This window comes from Periplaneta americana, chromosome 1 (genome assembly GCF_040183065.1).
Source record: "Periplaneta americana isolate PAMFEO1 chromosome 1, P.americana_PAMFEO1_priV1, whole genome shotgun sequence".
NCBI classification, from domain to species: Eukaryota; Metazoa; Arthropoda; class Insecta; order Blattodea; family Blattidae; genus Periplaneta; species Periplaneta americana.
Genome location: NC_091117.1, coordinates 163,104,831 through 163,118,555, shown reverse-complemented (window position 1 = coordinate 163,118,555; position 13,725 = coordinate 163,104,831). Strand labels below are relative to the sequence as shown.

The 13,725-nt window shown below is 34.9% G+C and overlaps 1 protein-coding gene across 1 annotated transcript in view; it reads right to left on the bottom strand.

Annotated features, from left to right (window-relative positions):
• Nucleotides 1-13,725, bottom strand: part of tsl (membrane-attack complex domain containing protein torso-like) — a 159,409-nt gene that overhangs the window by 50,757 nt on the left and 94,927 nt on the right. The gene's annotated exons all lie outside the window — the stretch shown is intronic.

Sequence of the window (13,725 nt, the reverse complement as noted above, 5' to 3'; positions counted from 1 at the left end):
TTAATATTTGAGGAGAAAAATTCGATCCGGCGCCGGGGATCGAACCCGCGTCCTTGGTTCTACGTACCAAGCGCTCTGACCACTGAGCTACGACGAATCCAATCCACAATACCAGATCGAACCTTCCTCCTTCAGTGTTTCCTCAAATATTAATTGTCAACATTACAGAGATTATTCTGTATGACAAATTAATAAAATCCATAATACCAACTGAAATGCATACATGATCACTTACATGAATAATATGTGCATATGTTACAAATGCTATATCACTGTCTATATTATCTTTGACTAAACAACAACAACAAAAAATTCTAGACATACATCAGTAGATATAAAATATGGGTTATATGAGTGTCTTTTTACTAAAACAAATTAAAATTGATTCCATATTGTGATAGGAATAAGTAAAATTCATGCATGAGTACTAATTTGAATAATGGGTTTCCATCTACGTCAATGATTTAATAATTATTCGGGAAAACGAAGATAAACTACAAAGCTCTTCTTACTTACTTACAAATGGCTTTTAAGGAACCCGCAGGTTCATTGCCGCCCTCACATAAGCCGCCATCGGTCTCTGTCCTGTGCAAGATTAATCCACTCTCTATCATCATACTCTATCCCACCTCCCTGAAATCCATTTTAATATTATTCTCCCACCTGCGTCTCGGCCTCCCCAAGGGTCTTTTCCCCTCCGGTCTCCCAACTAACACTCTATATGCATTTCTGGAGTCGCTCATACCTGCTACATGCCCTGCCCATCTCAAACTTCTGGATTTAATGTTCCTAATTATGTCAGGTGAAGAATACAATGCGTGCAGTTCTGCGTTGTGTAACTTTCTCCATTCTCCTGTAACTTCATCCCTCTTAGCCCCAAATATTTTCCTAAGAACCTTATTCTCAAACACCCTTAATCTCTGTTCCTCTCTAAAAGTGAGAGTCTAAGTCTCATAACCATTCAGAACAACCGGTAATATAACTGTTTTATAAACAAAGATCTTCACATCATTTAAATCAAATATGTAAACAGTATTGTTTTAAAATTTTCAAAGAAAAACAAAGATCTAAAGTAATACTTAATAATATTCCCTTGGAATAAGTATCTTATTTTAAATATTTGGGTTGTGAAATAGGTTTTCATCCTGAAAGAGATGTGAATATAAAATTAGCAAAATTAGTTACTAGAATTGAATTTTTTAAAACAATGGCTAAACATATTAATGTACGCATCTGAGACATGAATACAGACAAGCATCAGAGATTAGATTCTTAAGAAAAACAAAAGGATGCTCTTTATTAGACCACATAAATAACGAAACAATCAGAGAAGAAATGAAAGTAAATGCAACGAGAAAGACATAACACAATACAGATTTAAATGGCTGCAACATTTAGACAGGATGAGTAACACAAGAGTTCCAAAACAAATCTACAATTACATGCCGCCGCACAGTGGTCTAGAATGCAAATTTAGCGGGACATATTAATAACTTTTCAGCTACCTGACAGATTTTTATGAAATTTTACACAGTAGTTACAGGTAGCATATATGTTTTGTATGCAAGCTCTCGTTACGTTGGTATAAGGGGAACTATCCCTTATAGGGGGGCGCATTTAGACAAAATTAGAAACTTTTCTCCTATCTGACAGATTTTTATGAAATTTTACAAAGCAGTTACAAGTAGCATATATGTTTTGTATACAAGCTCTGATTACGTTCGTATAAGGGAAACTACCCCTTATAGGGGGCGCAATTAGACAAAATTAGTAACTTTTCTCCTATTTAACAGATTTTTATAAAATTTTACAAAGTAGTTACAGGTAGCATGTATGTTTTGTATATAAGCTCTCATTACGTTGGTCTAAGCGTAACTACCCTTTATAGGGGGGCGCAATTAGACAAAACTAGTAACTTTTGTCCTATCTAACAGATTTTTATGAAATTTTATACAGTAGTTACACTTAGTACATTTGTTTTGTGTACAAATTCTGTTTACGTTGGTATGAGCAGAAGTGCCCCTTACAGGGGGATGCATTTAGACAAAATCTTATGGGGGGGGGAATGTAACATTTTAGGTACTATTGCGCCTTTTGGACACTCGGGAAGCTTATTTGGTACATAATTAACAAGCTGCCATCTTGAATTCCCTGAATTATACTGCGGAAGAAGATTCGGTTCACAGATTATTGAAATAACTGCAACCGAGAAAAATTGCACTACTGCACCTCGAAAGAATAGTGCTCATAAATTATTACTTCCGCAAATCTGCGCACCTTAAGTCTAGATTTAAAATAGAGGTAAATAGTGGAGGAAGTAAAAAAAATCATTTTTGGACGAACCAAAGGGGTTTTTTTTCTTCTCTTCCTTAGCAAAGTCTGCACTCAATGGTTATATTTATATTTTGTCCCGTGTCCATTCATGCTAATTTGACATGCTATAATAACATTAAATGTAACACAAACAAACAGTGTTACATACCTAAAGAACTACTTGACATGTTCATACCAAATATGAATGGAATCGACCACTTACAACAGAGTTACAGCACAAGGAAAACGGCAGACTCGCGGCGCTTGCTGAGTATGAAATGCTGGGTGGCGAAATGTGGCATGTTACCGGCTTCTTATCTCGCTATGCAGCCACCTCCGCTGATTAAGATTATCAATTCAGTGTTACTCAGTTATATAGGAAAAATAATTTAAGGGTTTAATTTCATTTTTTTACATGTCATTTTTCTCCATTTGTCCTCCTAAATATGGATTTTAGACCACTGTGCTCCGCCAGGCTTAACGTCCCCATCCGACGGACGAATCACTATCAACATTGACACATGCCTTCCCTTTATATGCACTGCGGAAAGTTTTGGGATTTAACCCAGGCATATTTGTGCATAATTTAGTGATTAGAAGTTGTGCACCGCCATCTCTCCTAGTCCCGAGGTAGAAACTTTATAAGAAAATTTTTGACCCCGCCGGCAATCGAACCCGGGCCGGCTAGTCTGGAAACAGACACACTACCACAGAGATATCTCAGCGGATGTAATTCCAATGTTGTATACTGCAATGGTTACAATAGGCTTAACGTTCCTTTCCAACTGCAGAGATTACCTAATGGAACAATCATAGGGACAGAATATCAGGATGAACCGAAGTACAGTAGAGGAGGCAAGATCTGTCCTGCTGCCTTATGTGCCATGACTACAGTATATACCAATGATTATGAAGAGGGAGGATAGATTTTAGTCTGAGATGAAGTTCCATGTCGGTAGATTCGTATAATCTTATCCATCATGAAACCAACTCTCTGATACCTCATTCTTTCCCCTGTCGCACAGTTCAGATGCCAAGTCTCCGCATCCTCATCTTTACTTTGTAGAAATCGTATTTATATACGCTTTACAACACATATTTCAAATAATCTGCAAACATCAGCTTCGATAAAAAAAAAATCGCCAGCTGAGCTACGGCCGAGTACAGTGGTTGAAGGTTCAGTTTTAAAAGTATTCCACATTTCTAGTAAATATAGGCAATGATTTCAGTAATATACCTACAGCGTAGCCATGCACTTATCTGGAAACTGGTGTCCCGAGACTGGATGGAAGGCGTGGTGTATACATCACAGTAGCGAAACTTACGCAATGCAATAACTGCATCGAGTGAAAGGAATTTGGATAAAATAACCTGATCAGCGTGCCAGTTTGTAAGCAGTTAAGAAAGACCGGAAACGAGAGCCAATATCCGTCATGGAAAGCTGGCATGCCGATTAATGCGAATGAAATCGGCCGCGATTCAAGACTTTGGCATATGCTTCAGTACTTCAGACATTTCAGTACTTGGGTGAATGATTACTACAGCGACAGAGACACTTCAGTGCTGCCACACGTTACGTGATAATCAAGTGCTTGAGACGTAGGTATGATTTAATGTCAATATTGTGCTCATAATTAAAAGCAACTACAGTAATTAATCCTATAGAAAATTAGTGTGGATTGGAAAGAGAGAAGGATGTACAATAATCGTTATATGAAACGAACCAAAATCAGGATAGAAGAAGAAAGAGAAATAGGGAGAGAAGTACGTAAAAAATGCCCTTTATCACCTACACACTTCAGCATCTACTTGGGGGATTTATTGAAGAACTGTATTCAGAACATAGGAGGAGTGATAGTAGGAGGAAGAAGAAAGAAGTGCATAAAATTTACTGATGATATGACATTGTTAGCAGGAGAGGAGATGATACTAAGATGGAGCTAAATGACAGCTGTGAGCAGAATGGGATGAAGATAAATACAAAAAAGAAAAAATAAAGAAGGTAAACTTCATTCATTCATACTGTTCTGGCCAGGGGCAGGACTTACACTGAAAACCCAGCATTCTCCAGTCTTTCCTATTTTCTGCAACGACTCTATCGGCAAATTGGGCTACACAACTGACTTCTTATGGATGAATGACGAACAATCAAATACCCGCCATTAGTACAAAAAAGTTTGTAATAAGAGTTCCAGAGATTTGCGCCTCTGGGAAGAAGATACGTTGAAGTCCCGTTGTTTTCGGCATCTATGACAGGGATGACTATGAATTATGGAGACAAAATTGAATGGTGATAAGAGAAAAGACGAAACGCCAGCTAATACAGTTCTTTTTCACCAAAAATTTTCCTAGAGTTTTCCGTGGTTTGAACCGGGTCTTCGGCTTGGAAGCCCACTATACGTAGCAGCTCGGCTAACTGTGCGTATAGTATGTTCATTGTCACTTTAGTTTCCACTTCGAAGATTATACCTATTCCTCTGTTTGCCAACATTTTGTCGACGGTCCTTTAATTTTAAATCACAAGAACAGCTCTGTATTTTGCATCGTTAAAGTGACAATAAAACTAGCATAAGTAGGTCTATGGCAGAAAAAAATAACTTTAGAGGACCTGCTCTATTGCACTTTATCCACCATAAACATACAAGAAGTGTCTGGAACGATATAATGGGCTTTCTCACGACAAATTAATCACTTTCGAATCAGCTCTTGGCTCTAGAAATTGTGTTGAAAGATACATCCATGCTTTGTGTTTGCCCTGTGACTTTCTTTGTGAACTATCTTATTTACTTAGTTATGAATTTCCATTTACAACACATCAATGATTTCTATATCACCAAATTGGTGTTAAATTGATCTTTTTATTGGAGACCTAATTTTTAACTGAAATTTTGTTGAAAAATACCTCTATGCTTTGGGTTTTACTTTCTTTGTGAAATATATTTATTTACTTATTTATTTCTTGCTTTCCATTTACAACACGTTAATGGCCTCTATATGGCCAAATAGGTATTGAATTGATTTTTTTTGTTGGAGACTCCATTTTTAACTTTTTACCTAGACCTAAAATTACTCTGTCGGAGACTCCATTTTTAACTTTTTACTTAGACCTAAAATTACTTTCCTTAATAGCTGAATATGAAAAAAATAAGTCTCCGCCTAGGGTAATTTATTTCTACATGATAAATTACACGGCAGCTGTATTAAGTACACAACAACTATTGTACTGTGTCTCATGGAAACCCAAAGATAGCCATGAAGGCTACTGCAAACAAAAGACTGTCCGCGCCAGTTCCGGTCTAACACGATCATAATTACTTATATCTCAGACGGTCCATGACTTACTGCCAAAGGAATTTTACATTACCAGAGGTCGTGGTACTGATGTCTATTTAAGGACATTGTGTCCTCATTGAATTATTTTCAGTAGATAAATCATCATTGTGCAGACTTGCTCCTTGGAGTTGAAATGTCTTAGAATGCAATAGTACCTCGAGCTTTATGTACCAGTAGGATGAATTTAACTATAGCCTAGTAGAGCAATGGGAAAATTGTGATAAGGAAATGGGCGTATAATGCGAATCCTTCCCTAACACATCCATTGTTTATCAATAATGAACTCCCTTGGACTCATTGGCATTAGAACCTGAGTTATCGATACGAAAAGCCAACGGTTTAACGTTTAAGTAATAGTGTATTTTCAGTACAGTAGTTGTCAATTTGCCACGGGATTAAATATGAAATAAGTGTCGGCTATAGAATATGAAAAATAAAACAAACTGTAATGAATATATACAAAATATTGGAAAATCCTATACTCATGATACCGAAACATGGACTAAGACGAATGGCGAATCATCTCAGTGAGGTAATCTTGACCATGTCTGGACATAATGAAGGAGAGGTAGGCTAAATATGATCCAGTTCACAACTTCCACAATATTTCGGATGTGTTTAGATCGCATGAACTTGCCTTTTCTTCCGCTAAGGAATGTAAAAACTACACAATGCGGCATGCCATTGCATTAAACATTTCAAATCAAATAATATACGTAATAGGCTATAGGCATGCATACTGTATGGTCGCTATGGCATAACACTCATCATAAATAATCACTTATAAGTTCTAGATCGCCTATACTGTTTGGTCAGGACGAGCTTGTCTTTATTATGATGAATACTACACTACATAAACATAAAGCAGCTACGAGATGATTAGCTGTACGCGTAATATTTTCATCAGGTACATTTTAGGGAAAAAATGTTCGCAGACCTACGTGGATTCAAAGATTATAAGCATCTTCGCTGCGAAATTACGTAAGTTAGGAGACTTGTCATTATGTAATAATTCATACAATTTCTTGCTGGTTTTACTTGACATTTGAAAAAGGATATTGTTTTTTATGACTCGCCTATGTGTCTGAAAAGCGATAAATTGATCGGACTGCATTTTCAACTAGTAGTGATTGTGGGTTGGATGTTCCATTAACAAATTATTCTTGTATATTATTGAAAACTTTATTACTATTTCAACATGCACAACAAATTACATTAAAATAACACATTGCTTTATCGCATGTAACAACTATTTTATTTATATAAACCATTTCTAATAACGCTAATTTAAACTCTTGCTTCTATATTTTTGTTTGTCAAATTCCTTCTTATGTTCAAGATCGAAGTGCTGTCTGATATTAAGTATAATGTTTTATATAAATCCTAGCTGAACTGTTGAGGCATTGAACTTTACCTTTGTTCATAATAATCAAAGCTCGGAACTTGGGGACTTGTGTGTCGTGTGCATGAATAAGGTTGCAGGTACAACGTATAAAAAGCTCACGCTGCAAGCGCTCAGGGACAGTCTATGTACTAAGAACGTGGTCACATCGAATGGCAAGAAGACGAACGAATAAACTGTGTCATGTCGAAGCAAATGACATTCAGAGAATTACAAGTAAACGGTCTGTTAGAGGAATGAGAAAATACCTGGTATTCGAATGGGTATTATAGAAGTTTGAAAATATATTTCTTAAATTTTAGGTACAGAATTTCGTGGAGGAATTCTGAGGAGATACATTATTTTCTTCGAATGAAGAGTTTATATTTTGTAAGTTGTGCCACACATAAACTAGAGACTGGAAACGGGCATTCATTGAAAGACATTGCAGTCTCTTAAATCGGTGGAAAATTTGTCCATAGCCATGGATCAAGTCGTAGTGGAACCTTCCCTAGTAGTGACATAGAAATTGAAACTATTTTCGAGAAAAATTTAGAATACTTATCTCTCTCAGATACGAGATAAGCTAGCAAGTGGTGAAAATCGAACAGGAAACAGTGACAGTGAAAACATTCAGTATTTTAAGTTTGCTCCCGTCACTTCATGTGACGTGGAAATAAGTTTCTTTCGTTTCAAATCATGTTTAACTAACAGACGAAGAAGTTATGGGTTCGAAAATCTTCGAATCCATGTAGTCATTTACTGTAATAAAATGTACAGAGCAGAACTGTAAATTTGATATATTTTGCTTGTATATATATATATATATATATATATTCTTTAAAATTACGTGTTTCAAGCTACCATAATATTATCAATATGTTGTTCCGACCAGGAACCACCTTTATAGCAGACCTGACAGTACCTCCGTGCTGGAAGCGGGAGTTTGTTGACATTGAAGTCCGGTCGCTTAGCCACGTTCAAAGACACAAGTCCCCAAGTTCCGAGCTTTGATAATAATAATAATAATAATAATACACTCTCGTTCTTATGTTTCTTGGAAATTAGGACCAAACCTGCAGTTTATTCGCTACATTTTACCACTTCACGCACCCCTGATTAGAATGCTATGGTACCTACATTGCAGACAGGTGGAATATTTGTGGAGAGAGAAATGAAGGGGTGGTGTATATAGTGCCCGTGCGGGAACATGGTGCCCATGGATGATGTAGACTCTAGTCTAGAGCAATGACTTTCAATCACCGCACTGCAAAGCTCGAAAGCACCGAGCTTCGAGATACTGAAGCGTTTCTATAATATTAAATGTAATAGGTGTTGTCCGAAACTTGCTAATGCTATTTCAATATATATAATTCATAGTGATAAGCCCGCAATAAATAGTAATTTGTAATACTAAATAATAATAATAATAATAATAATAATAATAATAATAAGAAGAAGAAGAAGAAGAAGAAGAAGAACAACAACAATAGTGTAACTGTACATAAAAGTCTATGATTTGGGTTCTCGTATTTTATTTTCAGTTTAGAACTGGCGATTTTATATTTCAGTAACAAATAAATTATAACAAGTTGATGTCAATTAAAATATTCCAGACATAACAGAAATTGACTGTAAGGTGTGATCTGTACTTAAATATTTTGTGTTCCTCATTGAGACATTATTATTCAAGGCATCAAAATTTCAGTTACAGTTATTAAATTTTTTAATTTGAATTATGACAAATTAAATCAGACAGTGTAGTTCAGTAGCCTACTTTTCTAAAAATTAAAGTATTACGAACTTCTTTCAAGATAAAGAAATAGCACAGCTACAGTATATACACACTTATTAGCCCTTAATATATCGATAGCTATGAAATGACACTTTTTACTATCTGTGAATTTGCAGGTGAATCATAACTGTTTTAAAAATTAAATTATCTCAAAATAGATTGATTTTTTACATATATTTCTGCTTTACAAGATCTTCTATTCGAAGGAAAAATATTAGTTAACTTTCCGATTTTGTGAACACAATAATAACGCAATTATTCTAAACAATGTAGTTAAAATGTGTGAACATTTTTGTAGATACGAGGAATCCCTTTTTAGTCATCAATATAAGAGTTCGATGTTTATTCTTCAGACGCCTGTTCTTCGGAACACAGCACTAACCTCATGCGCTATAAGTATAGTTTTAAGCCATTGCTCCAGGAAAGAAACAGCTTTTCGACGTCGTAAGTTGAGGAGTTGTAAATCACTGCATCTTCCTATCAAACTAGAACATTATAGCTAGCAGAGAATTATTCTGAAATTCTTTAGCTTTTATCTTTCAATAAAGAGTTATTCGAATGTTTTCATTAATAGGTTATCAGTAGCTAGCGAAATGTTTTCTGTGCTTTGTACTCTGTATTCACAGCCTCCAATAATCTGCAATTAAACAGGAAAAGGTTCATGCATAGATTTTATGTGACTGAAAAGACTAGTGTATTATACTTGTTACAGAATCCCAAACAAAGGAATGCATGTAGTGGGAGGAATTGATTATCACAGCTGACATGTGAGAGTTCACTGAAGTGTCTCGCACAACCTGGTTTAACAGGTTAAAGAGAGTGAGAGTGCGCTGTACAGCAAGGTCACCAGACTAATTATCTAGAATCTAGATGCTACTCATGACATATAAAACACGAATAGGTAACTCAATAATCGCACACTGAGAACCTCAAGGTTTAACACAGCCGTTGCACCATGTAATGAGCTGGTTGGAACTAATCCATATCGTCATAACCTGTTTTATGCCATGTAATTATTATACTGTGTTACAGGCATATTGCATCTCGTGTCAGCGAGGTTTCTACGTGTATCTCTCCTCCTCTACATTAATGTTTCCTTTCTCCGAAGAAAAAAGAAGCAATCTAATATAAAGAAAAGCGAGAGAGAGAGAGAGAGAGAGAGAAAGAGACAGAGAAAGAAAGAAGAAAAGAAAGAATGGAAGAACGAAATAAGGTACTAAGGGATGAAATAAAAATAACAGGAAAAAAGAAAGAAAAAATAGAAGTAAAGAAATGAAAGGACGGAGGATATAAGTAAATAACAATAAAAATAAAGAGAAAAAAAAGAAATAAAAGAAGAATGGGTAATCTTTGGAATGAATGATACATACTAGAGTCATTCCACGTCAAATCGCACAAAATTATACACATTTTGACCTTCATATTTCTGATTGCGTTTATATTTTTTTTACCAACTCTATGGGTCTCATAAACCAACAAGTGTATTTTTATTTCCTCCTAAGTCCACATGTTTTTAAAATATTACTTGTTAAAATTCGTTAAAAATGTCGCACAATGCAACATTTAAAGCGTCATATTTCTGACGATATTGATGTTAAAATTTTTTTGAAAAATGCATTTAAAAGCTTAAAATACTGTCTTTTATTAAATATTTACTAACTAATTTTAATATAATTATTTCAAATATTTTTTTATAATTCAATTTTTAAAACATATACATCAATGTGAAATAGCCCTATTAAAAATCTAAAAAAAAAAAAAAATGCCTACTAGGTGCACTAAAGTATTCTTAATAATTCCAGAAAAAAATCAGAATGGGATCTCCAATGGTTTAATGGAAATTTAATTACTTACGACAGAATGTGTAGCGGTCGGCGCAGCAGCAGTGGACGGGAATCGTTAAAGCGCGCTAAGAGGTTTATCGGCGCTGGATAATTGACTGAACGTTGCAACATTACACCCAGTACGGATCAAGTTACTCGAGGAAACACTGCTAATTTACTTATTATGATATCTTCAAATAATTGTACATTATGCTTTTCAAATGTTTCTTTTCATTCACATTTTAAATTTTCATTCGCCTACCTTCTTTCTTGAAAGAAAATTGTTTTACTAAATCTTCAGTTTTTGACAACGGAATGAAAGAATATAATTTTAATGTACCAGTTATTGGTTTTAGATTATGGTATCTGGCCTGCAAATTTTCAGTGTGGTTTTTGTGCTTATTGAATGGACAAGATATAAATGACACGGTAGAAATGTTTTTTGTGACTAATCAAACAGTTTTTTTTTGTGTTATAGGATCTTGTATAGGCTAACTCTCGTGGCAAGTCTTTTAACAGTATCTCCAATGCCAACACATGGATCATTACCAGTGTCATTCAGCACTAATTCCATAATCGTCTTCATGTAAGCAATTATTTAAAATTTTTTTTTTTTTTTTTTTTTTTTTTTTTGTGAACTTGATCCATTGGAAAAGTAGATGATTTTTTTTCATATCATTGAATTCTTGCTTTAAGAAATTGATTGCTTCGGATTGAAAAAAGTGAAAGGGATCGGTGTCATGTTTCATGGTTTCTGAGATGACATTACTTTTGTAACGAATTTCTGTATCTCCTTTGAAATATACTACGAAAGGATTTATTTATTTATTTATTTATTTATTTATTTATTTATTTATTTATTTATTTATTTATTTAAATATACAGAATAAAGAATATAATTACACATAAGAGAAATAGAAATAAAATAATACAATCAATATAAAAAAGGAGATGCAGTAGATTAACAAAATTTGAGACCGAATGAGCAGCGCTCGTGTTCGGTCACAGTTCAGATATAATATTAATAGGCCTATAAGAGAATATAAAATAAAATAAAGTAGGAAGTAAAATTAAAATTTTACTGTATTGTGGCTTGGCATATGTTCCAATGCACACCTTGCATTGAATCTTGTATTACAAATGAATAATTTTCAGAAAAGTCTGCAATAACTATGTAATTTTCAGGTTGCACTTTCTTTGCATTCCGTCAAAAATAAAATATGGCTGACTTTTGAATGGATGATGATGCATCTTCTACATGAAAAACTTGCTAGGGAGCCTTTTACTTTTGAAACTTTTCACGGGGGTATCGTTTTGTTGTATCTTTCTTTTCTTGATAGGGGGATTCTATTGACATCAAACTCTTGTTTAATTCCTCAATATTACTGATTTCTAGCACTGTATCCATAGAACTGCTAGAAGAAATACTGGGATAATCACTTTCTCTGTCCGCACTTTCATTTGATTCATGTTTATTAATATCACAAGAACTACCGGCTTCGCATATAATTTCACCTGACCTATGCGGAAATTGATTGATTTTTACGGAAAAAATCACATATTTGCACACTCAAAGACTCCTTTAAATTGAGCTTTATCAATTCGCTTTATCAATTCGTAAGTCGCGACTTACGCGTCTTAGTGTACTTTTCTTTTTAAAAGCGTGATTAGGAAGGTAAATGGATTTAAACACTTATATATTACGCGATCTTTACCATCACTCATGTTGTATAGAAGTCACGTCACTGCGCGAAATTCAAAACCGAACTGATTATTTTTCTCTCATGCCACCTGTTTACTGCCATAAAGTTTACTGCCTTACCCAGTCTTGCTATCATCAAACACTTGGCTATATTACAGTATAAACTGTGAAGGGCTTCCCCCTGAGCTGACAATAATAAAATAATTTTAGATAAGATATTTACTGTTCATTAAGGTATTAATCATTTGATGATTAGTATGGTGACATCAGATACAACGGGGAATTTCCACGGGCAGCCTTCTAGCCTATGGCTGCAAGCAGTTCATTAGCTGGGCATCGCGAGCGCGTGCATGCCTCCGGAAAATAAATTGTTGCAAATGTATGGGTGTCGATCCCATATTTATAAATGCAGTAGTTTACAGATAATACATCAGCGAACAAGTCTATATTTTTTCAGATTTTTAACTTGGCTATTTAATATAGTAATTTTGCTTTGAAAAAGAAATGATTAAAAAAATAGGCCAAATGTTAAATGTATTTGTGATAGGCCTAAAGTAATAAAAAGTGTTGTATTTCGTCTTTCAAATGCGCCAAACCGAAAATCTCTATTATATGTAGACACAAAGTTCCAAGCGAGTTTATGTAGCAGTGCGCGCATAATTTGCGTAACTTCAAATATTCATAACTACACAAATAATTAATAATTGTGAAAATAAAAAATACGGGTCTCCTTATTTGATGTCTGGAATTCATGAAAAAAATTCGACCATTTCCGAGAAGGTCGTGTTTTATTGCTGGGCGATTTGACGTGGAATGACTCAGTAGCGGTAGTACTGGTCCGGTATCGTACGTAAAAAAATATGAATGAATAAATGAAATTGCAAACGTAACACAGATAAATTTAATCACAAAAGAAATGACAGAAAAATTAGAAAAAATAATATATTAAATAATAAAATTAATTCTTCTTCTTTTTCTTAGTTTAATCTCTACCTTTTAGGTACATTTATACGACTCACGCGACACGGACCTTACAGGGCCGCAACCTGTCGAGAGAGGAATTAATCTATGGATCACATACATACTTTTTTGACCATACAAGACATGAGGGGCCACCCCGGATGAGGGATCAGCTCAATGCCAGGGCCACCTCCGATACAACATAAACATTTAAGACATTACACATCATTCACTCACACATATGAAAGGACTTTCAAGAGGTACAATCCCGGAATTTGCCTGGAAATAACTGAGGAAACCATGAAAAACCTCAGTTAGGATTGCCGGCCCCTGGGATCGAACCCCGGACCTCACGTATTCAAGGCCAGCCCGCTCGGTAATAAAATTAATTCATAATTTAAAAAATAAAGGAAGAAGG